Below are 21023 nucleotides of genomic sequence, written 5' to 3'. Positions count from 1 at the left end.
AACATGCAATTAAAATATAATAAAAAATCATAACAACATACATTTTCCTTCAAATAATTATAAAATTGTCGAAAAAAAAGAACAAAAAACCTATACCAAAAGTCTCTAGCACCAATATATCTTTGCAAGACTATGTCACATAAGATATTGAATCTTTGGTTCATGTACATAGAAATTATATGCAGGTACCAAATAACATTTTGAATCTTTATGGCATGCTCACTTTGTTGATGAGAATCTCTACTTGAAGGCATAACACTACACAAATCAGGCCACTTTGTGTCAGCCACACTCAATTTAAAAAACAAAGTAGGGAAACCCAACTAGATGCTCATATCAGTTAATCCAGAACGAAACTTTTTCCAATAAGATTTTGTACCCCTAAGACAAGATCCAAAATGCATTAAGTTCTCATCCAACTTATTATTTGGAAAATTAGAAAGTTGTTGACGCAACTCCTGAATAGTTGCAGACACATTTTCTTGAATACTTTTCTTTAAAAAAATCAAGTTGTCCCCTGATTACGATGTCACATAATCATATTCAAAAAGAAATATCGAAACCGAGGATGGCTTCAAAATCTTGGATCATAAAATATCAATAGATGCAAACCGTATTCATCATCTGAACATTGAAAATTTGAGGATGCAACCAATCAGCATCACCTGTAGGGAATAAAGTGGGGAATGCGATATCTAGAGTCCTTTAGTATTATATTCATTAATGGGAGATGTACCAAAATTTGGCCAATCTATTATTTCAACAAATGTGTTATTTTTATTCTTAATAAATCTTCTAATTCGATCAACTTCCCGGGATTCATTAGGTAAGCAAGAAATAAAGGATGATGTGTGATAGTGAAAATAATTAGCCCCATTTGTTTCAATATTTGCATCCATCCTTGGTATATCATCAACATGACTATCAACATATTGTAACCTGCTAGAAACATCAATAGGTCTTTCCAGGAGAGAAGAAACTGAATTAATGTCAAGTTCCACAGCCCTATAGTACTTGTCCATTTCAATTTTATATCACAAAGCATCCATCGCACGTTGTCTCTTCACATAGCATTCATAGTATTCAAATTGAACACCTTGCAGTCTTACATAAAAAAATCTAGTTTTTTCACACGTCGTGGAATCTTCTTTGCAATTGAAGAAATATCTTATGGAAAACATATTGTGTGGCCTATATATTTATATTGACCACCATGAGCATGTGTCACTTGCAATATTGGATCTACCTGTGCTATTAGCATCTCTTCAACCTGTGTCAAATCTCTTAGAACCTTAGGCTTCTCACCTAGATCCATGTTGTTAAAATGAGAAAAGTGGTGAGAACCTTTTTCAGACTTACATCTTTTACAAATCGGCCCCTTGTGAAATATGACAACTTGTATACGAGGATAACATTCATTACGTGCATGGCACATATGCATAACATACAAACTATCAATCCTCAACACAAATTTTTTATGCACATCAACCATTTGTTCACTAAAATGATAACGAACACTTTCATTCACTATAAGAAAAAATGACATTGGCGAGGGTCGAAAAATGTCACCAAAAGCTCATTAGTATTGGTCAAAAGAGTTGTTGTCACCAAAAACTGAACGTCACCAAAGGTGGCATCGCCAAAATTATAGGTGTTGTGGTGACATTCAAAGTTCGTCAGCAGTAATGATTTATAATGACAGATAGTGACCGTCACCATTTCATATGAGCAATGGTGACTAACCTTAGCCTCCGTCATAAAAACGTTGAACGTCACCAAGGGTGGTGTCACCAAAAGTATAGGTGTTCTTATGGCATTCAAGGTCCATCACAAATAATGATTATAATGACGGATAGTGACTGTCACCATTTCATATGAACAATGATTTATTGCAATGGACATTTCATGGCAGTCAATATTTATGCATATATATGGCGACGTTCTTTGACTGTCACCATTTCATATTTTTGTGAGGGTTAAAAAATTTCACCATAAGCTCATTGTTGATGGTCAAGAGAGTCTTTGTCACCAAAAATTGAACATCATTATTAATGCATATATATGGTGGTGTTCATTGACCATCACCATTTCATACTTTGGTGAGGGTCGAAAAATGTCACCATAAGCCCAATGGTGATTGAAAAAAGAGGCTCCATCACCAAAAAATTAACATTATCATTCCATATGAATATCAGGGCACGATTGAATCGAACCACCAACATCCTTCTTATAAAGCAAGTGCTCTTCCTTTGAGCTAGCACCCTTTAAAGAAGGATATTTTACAAAATTATACCTTGAAACTTTATAAATTGTAAATTCTACAACTTTCAACAAATTATAAAACTTTGTAAAGTCTTGGAAAATCTTTTACTGAAAAAACAAAATAGCTTCAAAGTTTCCAGTCCCTACCTAATGGTTATGGAAGTCATGAAAAGTGGGTGGAGAGAGAATAGTTGAGTATCATATACTCAATATGTTCAGCTGAATACTCAATTAGAAGTGAAACTTTGAAGACATTTATAACCTATAAATGACCTATAATTATCAGACTTGAAATCTGGAATCACACCAAAGATTGATTTCGCACCTTGTGAATTAGGTAAATCTCTCGTGACATCATAAAAATGAATAATGACCTACATGCTTGAATCCTACTAGTTATGGGGTCTAGAAAACTAATTGGGAGTGATTCACATTATTAATTAATTCAAGATGTCAAAATACAATAATCGATAACAATGATCCTGAAATATAACCATTAAAAAGATGTTAAAATTGTAAGCACAAAGTTTGGCTAATATCCATTACACCAACAAAATATCCAAGGGGAATTCAAACACTTCAAAGTCCACACCAAGCATGAGTATCCAAGGACGCAATTGCATGTATACAAAAAAAAAAAAACTCTCTACCTTTGGATGATAAGTATGTCCTCCCTCAAGTAGTTCAAATAGATAAAGGGTGTGAGGACAAACAACTCAAAGAAAAAAGAAGTATACAATAAAAAAATACACTTCAACACCCCTCCATCTTAATAGAATATATCTAAGGGAATAACAAAAATATCCATAGAGAATAGGACTAGCAATTTCCCCTAAGGGTGCAAAGATACACTGAAGGAATATAATATGCCTTTTTCCAACCCAAGCTTGTACAGAGACAACTTTGATGTAATTATGTTGCTTTGTACTCTAGGAGGTTAAATTCTCTTGAGAAAATTTTCAAAGTATTCCATTGACATGCTTTTATTCTTTGCTTATGCGAGTATATGTTCTGGTTCAGGAAATTCATGTTTGTCAAATAAACAAAATTCAAGTTCAATCCAAGTTGCATACTAACCAAAAACACGTCTTAGATTAGTTAATGAGGTAAATCAGTTAGTTTTAAAAATAAACCATTTGTGATCTCTCAGAGTTATCATTGGTTGATGTCATGATCTATTATGTTTACTGCATAAGGTCAATGACTGCACCATCTTGTTTTTTGTATTGACTACTTGTTAAATACATGTCTCAATCTCATCATGAAAGATAAGAGGATATCTAATGTTCAAAAATTTTCTTACTCTCCACAAACTATAAGCATTTTGTATCTTACAATAACTACAATTTAAATATGGACAAAAAACTTAGTACACTAGATTGATTGTTTAGTGGAAGCTTTTGATTGGGGCTCTTAATTTTACATGTGCCTGTCACTTTATCAGGGAAAGAAATTCCACAACAGAATAAAATGTTACATAACTGAAATGCAGCTCAATAAAAACAATTAAAATGCAAAATGGCAGCTACGACAAAGTAATAAATTCATATCTAAATAAATCAAAATACTTTGTTTTACTAAAAGTAGGCGTTCTATAAAACAAAGACTACAAGATCAATAATTTACCTATGAAATAAAAATGCAATTTGAAAAGCTTATCTTTAGATTCGAAACACGCATTATTTAGAAAAATAGAAGAGAGAGATTTAAATTTCAAAAATTAAGATCACTTTAACAGAATGTCTATCTTCATGCCAGTTTAAGATATGCAAAAATGTATAATAGGAATGACATCATCACTATGTAATTTCGCTAAGCATGAGCCAGGCATAGGCAGATATTAGATGACTGCAAATTAATGTCACGTGATGTAAATTAGTTAAAAGCAACACACATGAAGAACTTTGAAAGAATTATTGTTGCTTTAATCCTATTACAAATAAATGTGGCTTCAAGGATTTTGATTTGGTGCCCTGTTTGGATAGAAACTTGCCACAAACTTAATTTATTTTAGTTTCATTCACTATTTATTTATTGGGGCCCTTGCTTTGTTCAGTGTTGAAGCAACTCTTATAAAATTATATGGTATATTTATATTATTGCTAAATTCAAATTAATCTCACAAAATCTAATATTTATGGATGGTATCATTCAGTGTGGGTGTTAAGAAGGATTCCACTGCAAAGGTTGTTAAGGTTGAACCATGTAGTTGTCTAGTTTTAGGGAATAATTTTTTGCTTTTATTGATTTTAGCACCAAGCGGAAATAAATCTTACCTTTGTATTTCTTGTTTGAATAGACAACTCCCTTCTCATACTACTTAAAATGTAAAACTCTAAACTAGGTCATGTAATTAGAGGAAAATCTAGTAGGTTTTATCAAGAGACAATACCTCTTCACACATTTTACTTGTATCTACATGTAGTGATGTGTTTCCATTTCTCTTAGGTAGCATAACTACTATTGGGTCAGCTTGTAGTAGTTCATTCACCAAATCCAAGCAATTGCCTCCTTTGGATGCCATGTGCATTTTTATCTAACCCTTTCTTTCTATTCCTCGAACCATTTGTGGATCCTTTGCTAATAAATCTCTCACAATATCTATGTAACCAATTCTTGCAGCTAGATGTAGTGCATTCTTTCAATTGCTTCTAGAAATCCCTGTAAATTGGATGTATCTAGAAAGAAGTTCAAATATCACCTCAACATGACCCTTAGTTGCAGTAGAAATAATTGGTGTGACATTTGATAGATCCAAAGTTTTGCTCAGATCAGGGTTTGGGTTTAGAAACTTCTTGACAACAACTATGTACAACTTATTAGTGAACTTCAAATTTAGCAGTGAACTTCATATCAATGAATTGCACTGCATATATGTATATCAACATTCATAATATGTGATCCCAGAAACCAATTCAACCTCAACATATCCCAAAATGAATTCCACTATTTAGTAGTCCATAACGCACATGAATAAAAAGAGAATTTGGCATAGAGGTTTCTCACATGGCATGTCAAATAAAAAATCAGGAAGAGAACATAAGATAAGAATTTGATTTCGTATGCATTGCTATTTTGAAATTTGACCTTGCATTCTTTTTATCAGGTTGTGAAGGGAGAGTATGAGTGTCATTTCTCCTATTGTTTCTATCCAATTATACCCAGTAGCGCATAAGCATCAAGGAATCTTGCTCGTCCATATGGCGATCATAAATCACCTTCGACTTGAGATTAAGAGGTGGTTGTAGTGTATGCTTTGTTTGGTAGAGGTGTAGTCATTTGCTTGAAGGTTGGTTTTCTTGCTTTTATTTCACCTGTTGGATGCATGATGACTATAGCTTTGCCTTGCACCTTTTTCTATCATTGTTGAATCATGTTACCAAGACTCAAAGCGTTGAAGTAAATTATGTCCTCTATTGTGGAGTTAATTGATTATGATTGTATACACATTTCTCCAACCTCTTTACTCAATGAAAGCATTTTGTGATGGGAATGAACAAGGACCGAATGACAACATCCTCAAGTGTTTAGATAGAAGAAGTGTAGCATGAATATTATTCAAAATTATTTGCTCCAAGTACACCTCAGCGAGAGAGCCTTATGTTGGTTAAACTCAGTTTAGAGACTTTGATCCTGACAATATTATAATGCATAAGGAAAGAAAAAAATATATTTATAGTTGATGATAGAAGTCAAAATACAACTTGGTACATAGAAACTGAGAACAACACAGGTGAATGCACAATAACCATAGCACTTTCAAAGATCCCTTTAGTGGCACATAATAAGAAGTTCAAATTATTTAGTACTTTGAATTAAGTGAAATGGAGAGTCCCAAGACTGGTGAGGAGTTGGAGAGGGCATGAAAGTATCAAGAATCATCTTCAAACAGTTGAAAACATGTAAAACCAAATAAACCGTTAGGTATAGCACTGCAACATCAATGATTTCCACCTTTATACTTGATTCATTTAGTTAAGCTGAAAAGAGAGAGATGATGGCACACATAAACACATGCAAACTTGAATCACAGAAGGAAAAACAATACTAAATCACCTTGCCACAAGAATCCCACAAAATGTTGCAAACCTTGGTCTATTTCCTTGCCAAACTGCAAAATAAATGTACAATAATGATCAAAGCATTCATAAGAGTCCAACCTTTACAAATGACTAAGAAAGTACTAGATATAGGCAAAAAATCACCCATTCTAGCCTTTAGGGGTCGAATTCATGAGTTTAGGAACTATTTCAACAAGATCTAAACTAAGAACTAAAAAATAGGTAGTGGAACAACTTTCCTCTAAAACTATGGAAACTGATTCATTCAGTCCAAAACCACCTATACATGATGTATTTACCTCCTTGAGTCAATTTTCATAATTTTTACATCAAAGTATATCAATTTACATCAATTTACATCATGAGTTTGACCATGAGATGGAAAAAGTCAAACTGAGAAAAGACTAGGTGAAAATTTTGAGTTTTGGGCAAAATTGAGCAAATTGTGCCTGATGCGCAACGCCATCTCCCTGATGTGCAGCGCCTTTTCCCAGCTGGATTTGGAGGCCTTCCCATTCACCAAATTTTCTCCAAGTTGGCTTGTTGGAAAGGTCCATCTGTATACTTTCTAGGACAAGCGGAATTTTTGAATTTGGTGTCCATTTGCCCCTCCAAAAGTCAGTTCTCCCAACATTGCTTCTTGTGGGTCCAAAAAGTGGCAGAAAGGGAAATTTTGAGGTGTTTTTTGAACTTTTGGTGACCCAAAACTCCTCCAAAATTCATGAAATTTTCTAGGTTTTCATATTTTTTCATGAAAAATCCAAAAATGTAAGACATTCTTCAAAATTCCCTACCAGCTCAATGCGCAGCACCAGTGGCACTGTGCATAAGAGGAAAATCCCTGTTTTTTGCAATTAAAAATTTGAAAATGACAAAAAGTTCTCCAAATTTGCTCAAAATTGGCATGAGGCAAGCTGATCAACTACTTTGCTGAGCCAAGGAAGCTTCAGCCAAGATTCTAAGTTTGTCTTGCTCTTTTTTGGCCTTTAAGGCTCTCCCTAGCTTGGTTTTCAGTCTTCTTATTCTTGCCTTACAAATTTTGTTCCGGGAAAAATAGTGATAGGCCATGTGCCTCAACATTTTCTTCTCCTTATTAGCCTTGTTAAGAAGCTTCTCAAGGTGGACATTTACTTTTTCCAACCATGATTCTCGGCTAGCCTCTATTTATTGCTCTAGTGAAGTCAGCTTGAATTTCCTCCTTTTTGCCAGTTGTCGATTTTCCCTGATAGTTTGCAGCTCCATGATCATTTTTTTATCCTCCAATTTCCTGTTTCGTTGCTCAAGGTATTTAATAATCCACTTAGCCCTCTCAAGGTTGATGGATAATGCATTGATATCAGCTTCTTGTTCTCTAATGATCTCCTTGAGCCTTGAGTTTTGGGAGATCAAATTAGTATCCTCCTCCTGAATCAAAATGAAGTCTCTCTCTTGACCTTCAGAAGGCACTTCATCATGCAATGGTTTCTTTCCTCTATCCTATACCTGCTTTGCTGAAGAAGAAGGCAAAGCCCCTTTCACCCCGTGTGTAGATAACATTTTCCTGTTGTCTGGTGAAGAGAATGAGACCCATTCCACGCTTGGTGGAGATAATACTCATTTTTCTAGTGCAAAAAGTCTTCTTTTCCCCTTTTCATAAGTGATAAAAATAGGAATGTGAGCCTCTTTAGTTTTGCTTCCATGTTCTCTTTGTTGCCCGAAAGGTCCAGCTTCCTCTTGAGGTTCTACAAATATTTGAGGTCCCTTGAAAATCTCATGGGCATTAAAGGTTTCCCATGGCACTCCCAACTAAGTCAACTGGTGCAAAACAACAATTTTGATGACAACAAAGTGATATATTCTATTTAGCTACTGTGGGTAGGGTTTCCTTTTTTCAATTACATCATCCTCTCTATGTTTTTGCAAATGAAGTATGGTATGCTCATCATTCTAACCCTAGTAAAATGCATAAGCAACCTAATATGATAAGCATAGAGTTGGGAGAACCTTCCCTCACATGTGAATTATTTAATGATGAGTTTCATTAATGGCACATACCAGTCCTCCAAAAACTTGAAAGGAAACACTTGCCCAATTGGCTATGATATCTAGCTTTAATCTAGGGTTCATAGTTCTGTTTGCTGATATTTTGTCTCTTATTCCATCTTTTCCCCACATTTTGCATCTTAGTTTCTTTTGCAATAATGGCTAGTGAAAGAGTGAAGTTGATGCCAGCAAGTTGTACCATATTGTCCTCCATGTTGATGACAAATTGCCTAGACAATTCATGATGATACCTGACCCTCTCTACCATCTCACAAAACTCAAAGAAGGATTGGTATTTGAAACAAGTGGTGGCAAGAGGATGAGCAAGAAGTTCAGCAATACTAATAGGCTCCTCTTTGATGATCTTCCCACCCTTGTGAGGTCTCCTAGGTTGCAAATTTCTGTCCCCTGAACTGTCACTTTGTGTTTCTTGCTCATAGCTTGAGTCACTGTTTCTTTCCATTGTGCTTGTTTTGGGGAAAATGTTGAAATGAAGGTATGATGAAAAATGGTGATGAAAGAGGACAATGGTGATGAGTATGAAGAGATTTTACTCTTGGGAGATGAAATTGGGGAGTAAAAGGAATGATTTTGGGAGATTAGGGTTTAATGAGGGATTTAGGGTTTGGTGAGGGAAATAGTTGTTTTAGGGGAGTGGGATATGGAAAATGGGATAAATAGAGTGATTTAGGGTAAAGAAAGGGTGAAAATGATTTAGTGATGATTTTAGTGATGATGGGATGAAAATTGCACAATAGAATGGCAAGCAATGAAGAGAAGCTAGGGTTTCATTCTTCACATGCAAGATCTTTGAGAAACACCAAAGTGACTTCAATTTCAAGCTTAGAAAGATGAGTACATACTTGTAGAGGGAAAATGTAGCAAATTTGAAGTTTGTTGAGCAATTTGGCACGATTTGGGATGATTTGGAGCAAGCTGGACTGATGCACAGTGCCTCTGGCCCAACGCGCAGCACCCTCTTGATGTGCAAAGCCCGTTCAAAATAACACTGCAGGAAAGCCTCTAATGCAAAGTGTCTGCCTGATGCACAGCGCACTGCCCTTGATGGATAGCGCCAGGCCAAGTTGCCTTAAAAAACAGGGTCTTTTCCTCTTTTGCTCCAAATCACGATTTTGGACTCTCCAAGAGAAATTTGCATAATAAAATGACCCAGGGGACCCTTTTCACTTTAAATATGAATGACTTTAATTTTTCCTCATCTGAAACCCACTCTTATAATGTTAAAGTCACTTTTGGTTTTGACTCTGTTTTTCCATTGAAATCGACTTTTCTTAATCATTTGACAAACTGATGCTTTGATGCTTGTGTTTTTGCTTGGAGTGGATGGAATTGACAAGGTGACTAAGGGTAGCAATTCTGAACTTATTAAATATAGGAAAATTAAAATTACAATAATTTTTTATACATAGAACATAAAAACTTTGTTTTTCCTCAAAATAGGGTTTTGAGGAAAAATCAAGTATTGAGCATATCATTGTTGAAATTTTGATGATGAGACATTATTAGACCTCCTCATGTGCCTACTGACCATTATTGAGCTTTTTTTACTATTGTGGCAAACCCTAGACATAATGAGACCTAAAACCCTAAAAATGGCTTCTGCAAATGTAAAGACAAAAGATGATTGTAAATAACCTGAACTTGTAAAAGTAGGCCAGCAGGTAAAGACCATGAGGGAAATTTGATAATGAGCCACTACAATCAAATGATCCATGATCCTAACGGAATGTAGCTGATCGGATGAGACACCTAGAATGCATGCAAAAAGAGAATTTTGATCACTGATGGAGGGCTGAAGATAACGACACTAACATGGGGCATGGAAAAACAACAACAACATTTGAGAGAAAATGCAATTAAATAAAAAAATGGGTTCATCCATATATATATTGAATTGTTTTTTCATAAGAACGAAAGTTATTTAAAATTGAAAACAAAACTTAAAAAATAATTGCTTGAATAATAGTTTTAGATCATATAAAATCAGTTTCACATTATAGGATATTGGCATTAGTCATATGAAACTATTACTAGAGAAAAATTCTCATAAATTTTTTCATACCTAAGTGTTTAAATACACGGGTGAAAAACACATGATAGCGTTACTCAATTAAGAAATAAAATCAAGAAATTTCTAAAGAAAATACCTATATTCCCCATGAGAGCTCTACTTCCACACTAGAAGTTGAAAGTTTTAAACCACTCCAATCTCACAACAGGTGGACAAAAACCGAAATATGACCCTTAGATGAAAAAACCTTTTTTCCCTTTGAAGTTGAACATGTAGGAAAAATGGTAGAATCCACACTTGCAACATTCTCTGCTGACTTTTCTCTCCTCGCTCCTCTTCCCATTTGTCGACTAGATATTTTATTTATATTATATGTCTTCGCAAAGTGGATACATAAGAGTTGGTTACATTTTTTTTAGATATATTAAACTGCTTTCCAAGTGCAGATGTAGAATTGGTGGAGCTTGGATATTGAGATTCACATTCTTCTTCTAAGAGAATTGCAAACAATTGACCTCTATTTGAGAAGTTCATATCTTCTAATTGCTCCATTTCAATGAGTCTATCCCTTCCAATCCTTAATAATTTAGACTTGGAAGGAAAGTCCTTCAAGTACTCACTTTATAAAGGTGTATGGCCTTCTCATAAAGCAACATCTCTAGCAGGCTTCGCAGCTAGTGGAAGTAGGTGATTTAACTTGAATTTATTATCAAATATTATACATATGTTTTCTTTTGCAAAGTATGGGAGCCTTAAAAACAATTCCTTTTCAAAATGGAAAACTATATTACTGTTGGTGCTTTACCTAAAGGCATCCTGAACATTGATATCCTCCTACATATATAACTGTAAAATACCTTGTTACTCACTCAGTTGGAGTTTGAAGAGACTAGAAGTGACTAAACATATCATTTGACTACTTTGTCATATGGAGAAGTCAAACTAGCGATGTATGCTTGGAAGTGAAGGAAAATTAATTCTGAAGGCACTCTGGTTGATATGGAGATGAAATACGGTATCTCACACATTCCCAAATGTTTTGATCAATCCGGAAATTTAGACTAGTGGAACCTCTTGTTGAAAGTTCCTAAAATGCTCATGTTCTGGTTATATTGTCAAGGAGAATGTGTCACCGATTTAGTGCTTCCTTATTATCCTACATCCATTCTTCTTTGACTCCATTTCCTTCTAATTTTTAATTAGCATAGATCGCAACATGCATATCTCGTAGCCTACTAGAATACAGAACTTATCCTTCAAACTACTTGGATTTACCTCATGTGTTACAGTCCAATAGTAAATGATTTGTTGTTATTTATTAAAGTCACATGGAAACATCCTCATCCAAGTGGGGTGGATCCATACTTGTCAAATTATTTATTTAAATTTATTTTGGAGGGGATCCTTAGTTGTGAAATTATTTCCATAGACTTCCTAATTACACATTGGGTTTTGTCATGTTAATTTTGCTATGCTCACTCCCTTGGTTGTTGTTTTGTCTGACCATAGATAGAAAGAGTCCTCTTTATAAAATTATAAATTCTTGAGTATCTTTCTTATGGGATTAGAGCTCCATGCAAACCACCTTATCAAGTGGGGAAGGGATAATATTTCAAGAATCATCGCGGTTGATATTGAGAGTGTATTATTTTACAGACATTTCCAACAATTGTTTATAATCTAGAATGGAGAAAAATTGAATTGAAAGAGATTGATATATCCTCCAATCCTAATAACAACCTATGTCATTAGAGGGCATGAGTGGGCACATTTAATTCCCCTCTATACCTCTTTAGTTGCTCCTTTTTTCTTCATTATAGTCTCTCTAATGTTCCAATATGATATTCTTATTAGTTCTATAAATCTTATTCTTCAAACTTCCTTTTTCCAGAGAAAACCTCACAGGGAAGCACCAGGGTGGTTTCCCACATTTTGTGGATGGTACCTATTAGAAACCTCTCGTCCTTTGATTATGGTGTCTTACCTAGTAAAGGCATAGAGTAAAGCACACACTAGAGGTAGACACCTCAGGGGATTGACCTCAATACCTCATACATGAAGCTCAAGCATGAAAGTACTCAACGACTTGAGATATCCTACTGGGCTATCTATTCTTAAATATTATTAGATTGATCCCATCGACATTTTTGCTTCAATTTTGACCCATTTATGGATCATACTGGCCAATATCACCACTTTATTTTTCCTCTTTTTGTTCTTCCCAAGGAAAACATTGTAGAAATCCATGAGTACTTTGTTGTGATCCATGGATAGTAATGGGGTAAACCATTGGCATTGATTATGGTGCTTAACCCTTAGGGAATTAGCATTTGAACCTGTAACCTCCCCACTCTAAAAGGATCCATGTCTGGCTGTAAGACCACTTGAACCTATTCTTGGGCTTATGCCAATATCACCACTTATTTCCTAGCAGTGCAATTTTGATACGTGTCAGTCCTTTACACATGAGTTAGGCTTCCATAACTCATATTTTGGATTCCATTCGAGTACGTAAATGTCTTTCTCCCTGGTTTCAGTTATTCCAATTAATATATGGTATTTGTCCTACTTGTTTATCAATAAATTACATTTGATATGATGATTAAGCATGTGGCATGATTCTTAGCTAGAAAACCAAAATGTTCAATGTTACTTTCTTCTTCACCTATATGGTTTTAGAATTGTTTTACAAAGTGAAAATGAACATGTATATTCCTTTATAGTTAGATCTTTAAAGTTGGATGATTGTGAAAAGTTGTTATACAATATTCTAATCACTTCTAGACATGGAGAAATTAGTTCACTGGAAGAGGGTACTTTTCTAGTCTGTGTTTCTCGAATTCCTAATGCAGAAGCTCAATTGTACGCTTAGTACACTAAAAGAAAAAATGACATTGGTGAGGGGCAAAAAATGTCACCATAAGCTCATTGGTGATGGTCAAAAGATCCTTCATCACCAGAAATTGAACATCACCAAAGGTGGCGTCAACAAAAGTATAGGTGTTGTCATGACATTCATAGTCCGTCACTAATCATGATTTATAATGATGGATACAGACTGTCGCCATTTCATATGAGCAATGGTGACGGACCATAGCCTCAATCACCAAAAATTGAATGTCACCAAAGGTGGCATCGCTAAAATTATAGGTGTTATGGTTACATTCAAGGTCTGTCACAAATATTGATTATAATGATGAATAATGACCATTACTATTTCGTATGAACTACAATAATTTATTGTGATGGATCTTTCATGGTTGTCACTATTGGTCCATATATATGGTGACATTTCTTGACTGTCACCAAAAGCCGCATTGCCAAAAGTATAGGTGTTGTGGTGACATTCAAGCTCCATCACGAATAATTCCTATAATGATGGGCAGTGACCGTCATCCTTTCGTGGTCGTAACTATTCATACCTATATATGGTGGCATTCGTTGACTGTCACCATTTCATATTTTGGTGAGGGTTGAAAAATGTCACCATAAGCTCATTAGTGATGGGAAAAATAGCCTCCATCACCGAAACTTGATCGTCGCCATTTCATATTGATATTAGGGCACGATGGAATCGAACCACCAACCTCTTTCTTATAAAGCAAATTCTCTTCCATTCAACTAGCACCCTTCAAAGAATTAGACTTTTAAAAATTAGACCTTGAAACTTCATAAATTGTAAATTCTACAACTTTCAATAAATTAATGTCTCAGAAATCTTTTACTAAACAAGCAAAGAAACATCAAAGATGCAGGTCCCTACCTAATGGTTATGGAAGTTATGAAATGTGGGTGGAGGGAAAAATAGTTACATATAAGATAATCAATATGTTAAGTTGAATACTCAATTAGAAGTGAAACTCTGAAGACATTTATATCCTATAAATGACCTACAACTAGCAAATTCACCAAATATTGCAAAGGAAATGTCATAAGCGGATAGCATATGGAAGAAGATCATTGATGAAGACATATGAAATATGTTATAGGTCGAGTGAAAGAAAAATATCAATGTTGTTGTTGTTGGGTGTTTAGATATCTAAACTTCTGTGAAAATGTAACATGGACCTCCATAAGCCATGAATGGCATAAGATATATATATATATATATATATATATATATATATATATATATATATATATATATATATATATATATATATATATATATATATATATATATATACATACATATATATATTCATTCCCCCTTCACATAAACCAGCATGAAGTTTGGAATTTTAGAAGTCCGCACTTAAAACACAACAACAACAAACAAATAAAAAAATTTGACTTGTGACATTCTTTATCTGAGAAGGAATCAAAATCATCACTAGTATTAAATTCATCCAACACAGACTTTGGAGATCCCACTGACATATGTGTTTTTGTTGCCATGCTTGAAAACCATGGAGATCCATGTCGATAGTAGAATAAGATGTGTGTCTGCTGCACAAGAACACATTCCTTATTAACCATTGTTACCTGGCACAATATGAGCATACAAAAAATCCCCTACCGAAATATAATCATAACTTACCTGAGAAGTCTAAAACATGTTCTTAATTAATAAATTTTGTATTTGGAATTTTTTTTCTTTAGATTTAAAAAATACTACGTTCTACAACTGTTATGTCTATTTATTGAGGCAATTATATCATAGCATATGTCACACGGTTGAAATCTACATTACCTAAAGTAAAAAGACAAATTTGCTCAAGAAAATAGATTTAGAAAAGAGCTTTGAAAACTATTTGTCATCAAAGTTTTAATCAGTTTAACAACAAACAAGTTGGAGCTTGAAAATCAATATCTTCATAGGAAACTAGGAGGACAATGGCCAAAGTGGCTATTCATACAAATAAAGCTAGAGTCACTGTTGCCATTGCAGATAACTGAAATTTGGGCATCAGTCTAACAATTAGAGCGCATTTGCAAGGAAGACTCATCAATACCATCTTTTTTTCCAGGTTCTGTTGTGTCTCTAGATCCAGATCAGATAGATTTCTATTCTCAAGTTCAACCTTTCAAGTTTTGATTTTTGGCTGACCCTTTAAAAGACAATTCTACCACTCCATTTGATTTTTTTTTGTCAAGAGAATTGGCAGGACCTTCCCATGCTCTATTTTACATCAATCAATAATCATCCATCAATGATACAAATATAACAAATACACAACAAAGGCCAAAGATGCGCTTGTTGTATACTTACGTTCTAGGACTCATCTGTCCTTACTAATGCAAAGAGCTCACCCTAAAAAAATAACATCCATGTGGAATTTACAAAACATTTTAAAATAAAATTCCAAGTAAACCAATTAAAATATAAACATCCTTTTAATCAATACAATCTATGAGTTAAAATAAAAGTGGCCTAGAATTGAATGTTATATCAACCATGTCAAGCAACTAACATCGGGTGAGAAATACAGGCCATGCATATTGGATTAGTGAAATAAATTATCTGATAAAGCTCAAAATCAAATAGATGACTTACAACTAAGAAACACAAATAAATGACTTACAACTAAGACAAAGTTTCCCTTTCAAACCTGTCATTAAATAACTCTTCTTTATTTCACAGACCATTAAACTTTTTATGACACTAAGTGGAAGTGGTATTGTAACATTAACCTCTGATAGAGTCTGTGTCCATGACTACTTTTCAAGATCCCCTCCATTACTAGCATTTGGGGCTAGATAAGATACATGCAAAAACCATCAAGATGAAAATGAAATCTACATCCTTGTAAAAAAATGGAAAGAAAAAAAAAATCCACAAATTGAAACAAATTGTAGGATAACTCATTCCTGCAACATGATTATCTTGTCATAAAAAATAAAAAATGAAATTGGGAGAAATGTAAATTTTTCCACATTTTCACAGTCATTTCCATTTGCATATTTTATGAGTAATTGATGAAAAAAGTCAGCTAAAGCTTGTCGAAATCAGGATTATAGTAAAATACAAAGGAACCGCTGCAACACATATACAATCCTAAACATAAGTATCTATACATATAAGTATTTATTGATGCCATTGTATTTTGTGAAAATATGGAAGTAAAATCTTTGGAATAACACAATTTATGGTACCACTGCCTTATGAAGTCCATTCATTCGAGTATTTACGAAGTCCATTCAGAAATTTCTTCAAAGTTCAAAGCTCAAACAATTAACATCTAGCTTGAACAAGCTCAGATTTAAAAAGGAGATAACCCAGATATGTAGAGTATATATCTCACATTTATATATCCTAATTTCCAGACATTGAAATGACACGTTTTAGCATACTATCGTGAATTCAGCCCAAAATTCTAGAAAAAAGTATTGATGGTTATTTTTGTTAAAAATGGAAACTATGGCCAAATTCCATTTTGAGCAACTCCTTTGGGGAAGATAATTGGGGCGTTGAATTCCTCTTTTCAAGAGGACCAAAATCGATCTAAAGATCATCAAATTTGGATAGTTAGAACTCTCGATGATGGAGATGTCCCTCAGAGTTGACTTTAATGATATGTAAGGGGGAATGACTTGCTCCATCATATGCAACATTTTGGGCAACAAATGAGCTTGAAGAAATCCCATAGTGCGATGTTGCACCTCCAAAAATTCTATATGAGTGACTTCCATATCCGGAGGATCGATTCGAACCAAGACCGTAACTACTTGCACTTAGTGATGCCCAACCAGAAGTTGTTCCTTGGGAAATAAGTTGGCAGCCTAAGTCCAACTGTGTTGAAGAGTTTACTGAACTATAAGGGAGGTTTTTTGCAGTAGGTTCTCTAGACAAACTTGACAGTGTTGCATCACTTAATCCATATGGATTTAGACAGGTAACTGGTACCAATGTTGGGTTCACGATATTCCAATGAGAAATAAGTGGTGGGTTGGCTGGCCCATGAACCAGTCCACCATATTGTGAAACATGATTTACATCACCTTTATCCTTCAAATCAAGAACAACTTGGCCCTGGTTTGCTGCAACTTTCTACTTTTTTCCTTCAAATGCTAATTTACAAAAAAATTGATGCCCATCTATTGATTTAACAGGATCTTCCAGGGATCAATTTGTTGCTTCAATTGTTTTGTAAAGAATAAGGGAGTATCCTTTGGACTTACTAGTTTGTTTATCAAAAACACTAGGTCCTTCTTCTATGTTTCCATAACAAGAGAATAAATTAATCATTCTAGCAGGTTGCATGTTTTGAGGAACATTACCCACATAGACCCTCCCGAAGTTAGGATCCATTGTAGTTGTTTGAAAGGGATTAGCTAGATGTATGAATGTACAAGTACCATGGGTGGAAGATGTTATTCAAGTTGAAAATGATTGAGGGGACGAAATTTGAAGTAATTGAGTTCCCCTAAAGAAAAATATTTATTCACCCATAAACATAATCCCCTTCTTTAGAAATATATCTCCCCACAAGCCATTGGTTACAACACTCGTGTGCCTATACTATAGCACAATATATTCCGTCAAATCAAGCAATTTTGAAATTTATAATAAATGTGTATAATAAAGAAAATCCAAATGGAACCCCACAGTGTAGTGAGACGAGTATTTGTGCTAGGGTCTCATGGAAGGTCGATGGTTGGTGGGTTGGTATGATGTTGTTAGTTTGGTCCAATGGAACATGTTTGGTCCAAGGGTGGGTAGTGATGGACACGCAGGGCTTCGAAGTGTTGGTTCTAAGGTGTTTTGTCCTCAGGCAGGGAAGGAGTTGAAGGAATAGTCATCCTCTCAAGTTTAGAGCCATACCTAAGTTTGATGGTGAATACAAATGTCCTCTTATGATGAGCCAAATGCTAGAGACATACATGCATTAAGCATTCTCCTTTTTCAATAGTTCTTTCAATTTCATAGCATTAGATGAGAATTTTAGACCATTTCAATAGTTCATCCAACTTCTACCACTCCTTTACAATTATGTCTCGTTTACAAATTGGGATTCACCATTGTTGGTTGGTTCCTTGACTCCCTGGCTCGCCATTTGATCATTGTTGATTGGCCAGATGGAAAAAAATATATATCTACTCCATGCCCCCTAAAGTGACTAGGCATTGTGAATGATAGGTGCATGCAATGAATGAAAAGGCATGATATAGTAAAACTATATAAAGGTGGTGCCTTAGCTTAGGAAGATAATAATCGTAAGTAATATACATTCAGGGTACCACAAACATTAGCAGTACTAAAAGCAATAGCACAAAGAGCATGATAATGAAAAGAATCATCATCTGTTAAAATATTGTGATTATTATAAATGGGCTAATAAGCATCTGTATTCAAAGCCTAAGTGTGAAAAGTAATATAATAATTGTAATCCTATGCTATGAGTAATAATATGTATGTATCATTATCTACAATGTTTCAAGAATTCTCATTTTAGTATTTATATATCAAGGTGGGTATTTTCGAGGCACATTAGGAGGCATGTTGTGTGTACCACACAAACATGGTCGTAGGGGTTGAAAGGTGAAGAAAATCTACCACTAACTAGCCTAATGTTGGCAGATAACCCTATTTTTTGTCAGGTTCACGACCAACTTGATTTCACTGAGAGGCTTTCAATATGAGGTAGTTGGAACTTTTTTTACCTAGCTTGAATACTCTCAGATCAAAATGAATGTCCATTTCCATAATTGAACCAGCCAGATATAGCCCCTACCCATCATTATCAATTGCTGCATGGCATGCCTTGTCGTACTTATTCTCTTTAGGGCATGGAATTTCTCTCTTGCTTGAGGGACAAAGTGGTTGTTTTCTTACTAGCTATGACAACTATCTATCAGCAATGACAAGAGGTGTCGAAATATGGAATCGAATAATAAAGGGACAAAGTGGTTGTTTTCTTACTGGCTATGACAACTAGCTATAAGCAATGACAAGAGGTGTAGAAATATGGAATGGAATAATTACATCTATAGCTGATATACCCTATATCTATTAGTGTAAAAAGGAGAAAATGGACTTAGACTAAAGCTAGCCTAGTTAATAATACAATAGATATTTCTAATGAGATCATAGTAGGTAGTGCTAGCTAGCAGGAATCCTTATTGATCTAAGTGTCTTTCATGTAGGGAAATGGGAGAGATACTACACCTACCTCTATCTGCAGGTATGTTGTGAGTATGTTGGCTTGGAAGCGGAATTCTCTGCTCATAAACTTTGAATGAGTGGAAAATAAGTTAGGGGAATTATGATGATGGATGCTAACTACGGCCCTATTTCCAACTAAGTGAATGGGAAGACCAGGAACTACTATGAAAATAAACCGATCCATTCACCCTTGTTTCATCATCCTTGCTCGAGATTGGAGATTCTACTATAATAAGTTAAAGTGCCCCATGTCACAAGCCCATCCATTTCAAAGACATTCTTGCATGTATATATATATATATATATATATATATATATATATAGATATATATTCTCTTTGATCTTTTTTAATTTCGGGTATATATATATATATATATATATATATATATATATATATATATATATATATATATATATATATATATTTCTCTCTTTGGATTTTTTATTTCGAATAAGTAAGTCATAATGTAGATTTCCCATATAAAACAGAGAACTAGCATGATCGATCAAAGAAGTGTTCTATTATGCTACGCCCACACTCCACACGCGAGGTTGTGCTGGAGGAAGTTCTTGGCTTGAACCCAGCATCTCTGGTCAAAGCAGTGTACACCCACTACATCCTTTCACCCCTATTGAAAAGTTTTGTCTCTTCGAATGATTTCATGTTTTATTAATAAAGTAGTATTTAACCTATAATGAGCTCTTTCTTTTTAACAAGGTCTGGATTTCAAGCAAACAAAAGCGGATTGAAGTAGACCTACAGGCTAGACCCTAATCTGATAAGGAGCGGAGAATAGAAAGGACTATGTTCAGTGGGGTTCAGGATCGGGATCGAACCTTCAAACTCAAATAATAAACCTTGCTTACGAGTCTCACGTACTTTAAATATAGATTGTTTTTAACAATTCACACACGGAATCATTACTTACCCTTTTTCAGCGGTCAAGTTCCGACTAGAAATTCAGTCCTAATAACGCCAATATAAATCTGTTGAGGATTTCACGTGGGTATATGAGAATACCATATCACTATACTCATTGTTTCCTGTTCATGAGAATAAGCACAAAGAACATCAACAAAGGGGAAAAAGCCCACAAATGGTGTACCCGATTGGATTCTTTGATGGAGCGACACAAAACAATGTTTGCGGATGTGGTTTCTGGATAGCGATGTCCAAGGATTTACAATACAAAATTCATTGGAATGCTAGTATGGGCTCGAATAATAAAGCAGAAGCGATGGCACTATGGGGCATTTTATGGCTCACAAGTTTTCTCAATATCCCTAATATTCATATATATGGGGATTCAAAGATTATTATGGATCATGTTAATGGCAAGGCACACATCAAACAATCAGCACTACTTGGATGGCTAAGGAGAATAGTAAATCTATGGACACAACTTGGGAACCCTCCAATCATGCACACTGGCAGAGAACATAACCAGCTTGCGGATGATCTCTCAAAGAAAGGGCTTCAAGGAATGGTGGGAGAAATGCACATGGATATATTACTGGAGGGCAATGTACTAAGCGCTGT

The sequence above is a fragment of the Pinus tabuliformis genome, chromosome 5_1 (genome assembly GCF_031772625.1).
Source record: "Pinus tabuliformis cultivar Carrire ecotype Pingquan chromosome 5_1, CPIR1, whole genome shotgun sequence".
NCBI lineage: Eukaryota > Viridiplantae > Streptophyta > Pinopsida > Pinales > Pinaceae > Pinus > Pinus tabuliformis.
The sequence above is the reverse complement of the archived record's forward strand: the minus strand, read 5'-3'. Positions refer to the sequence as shown.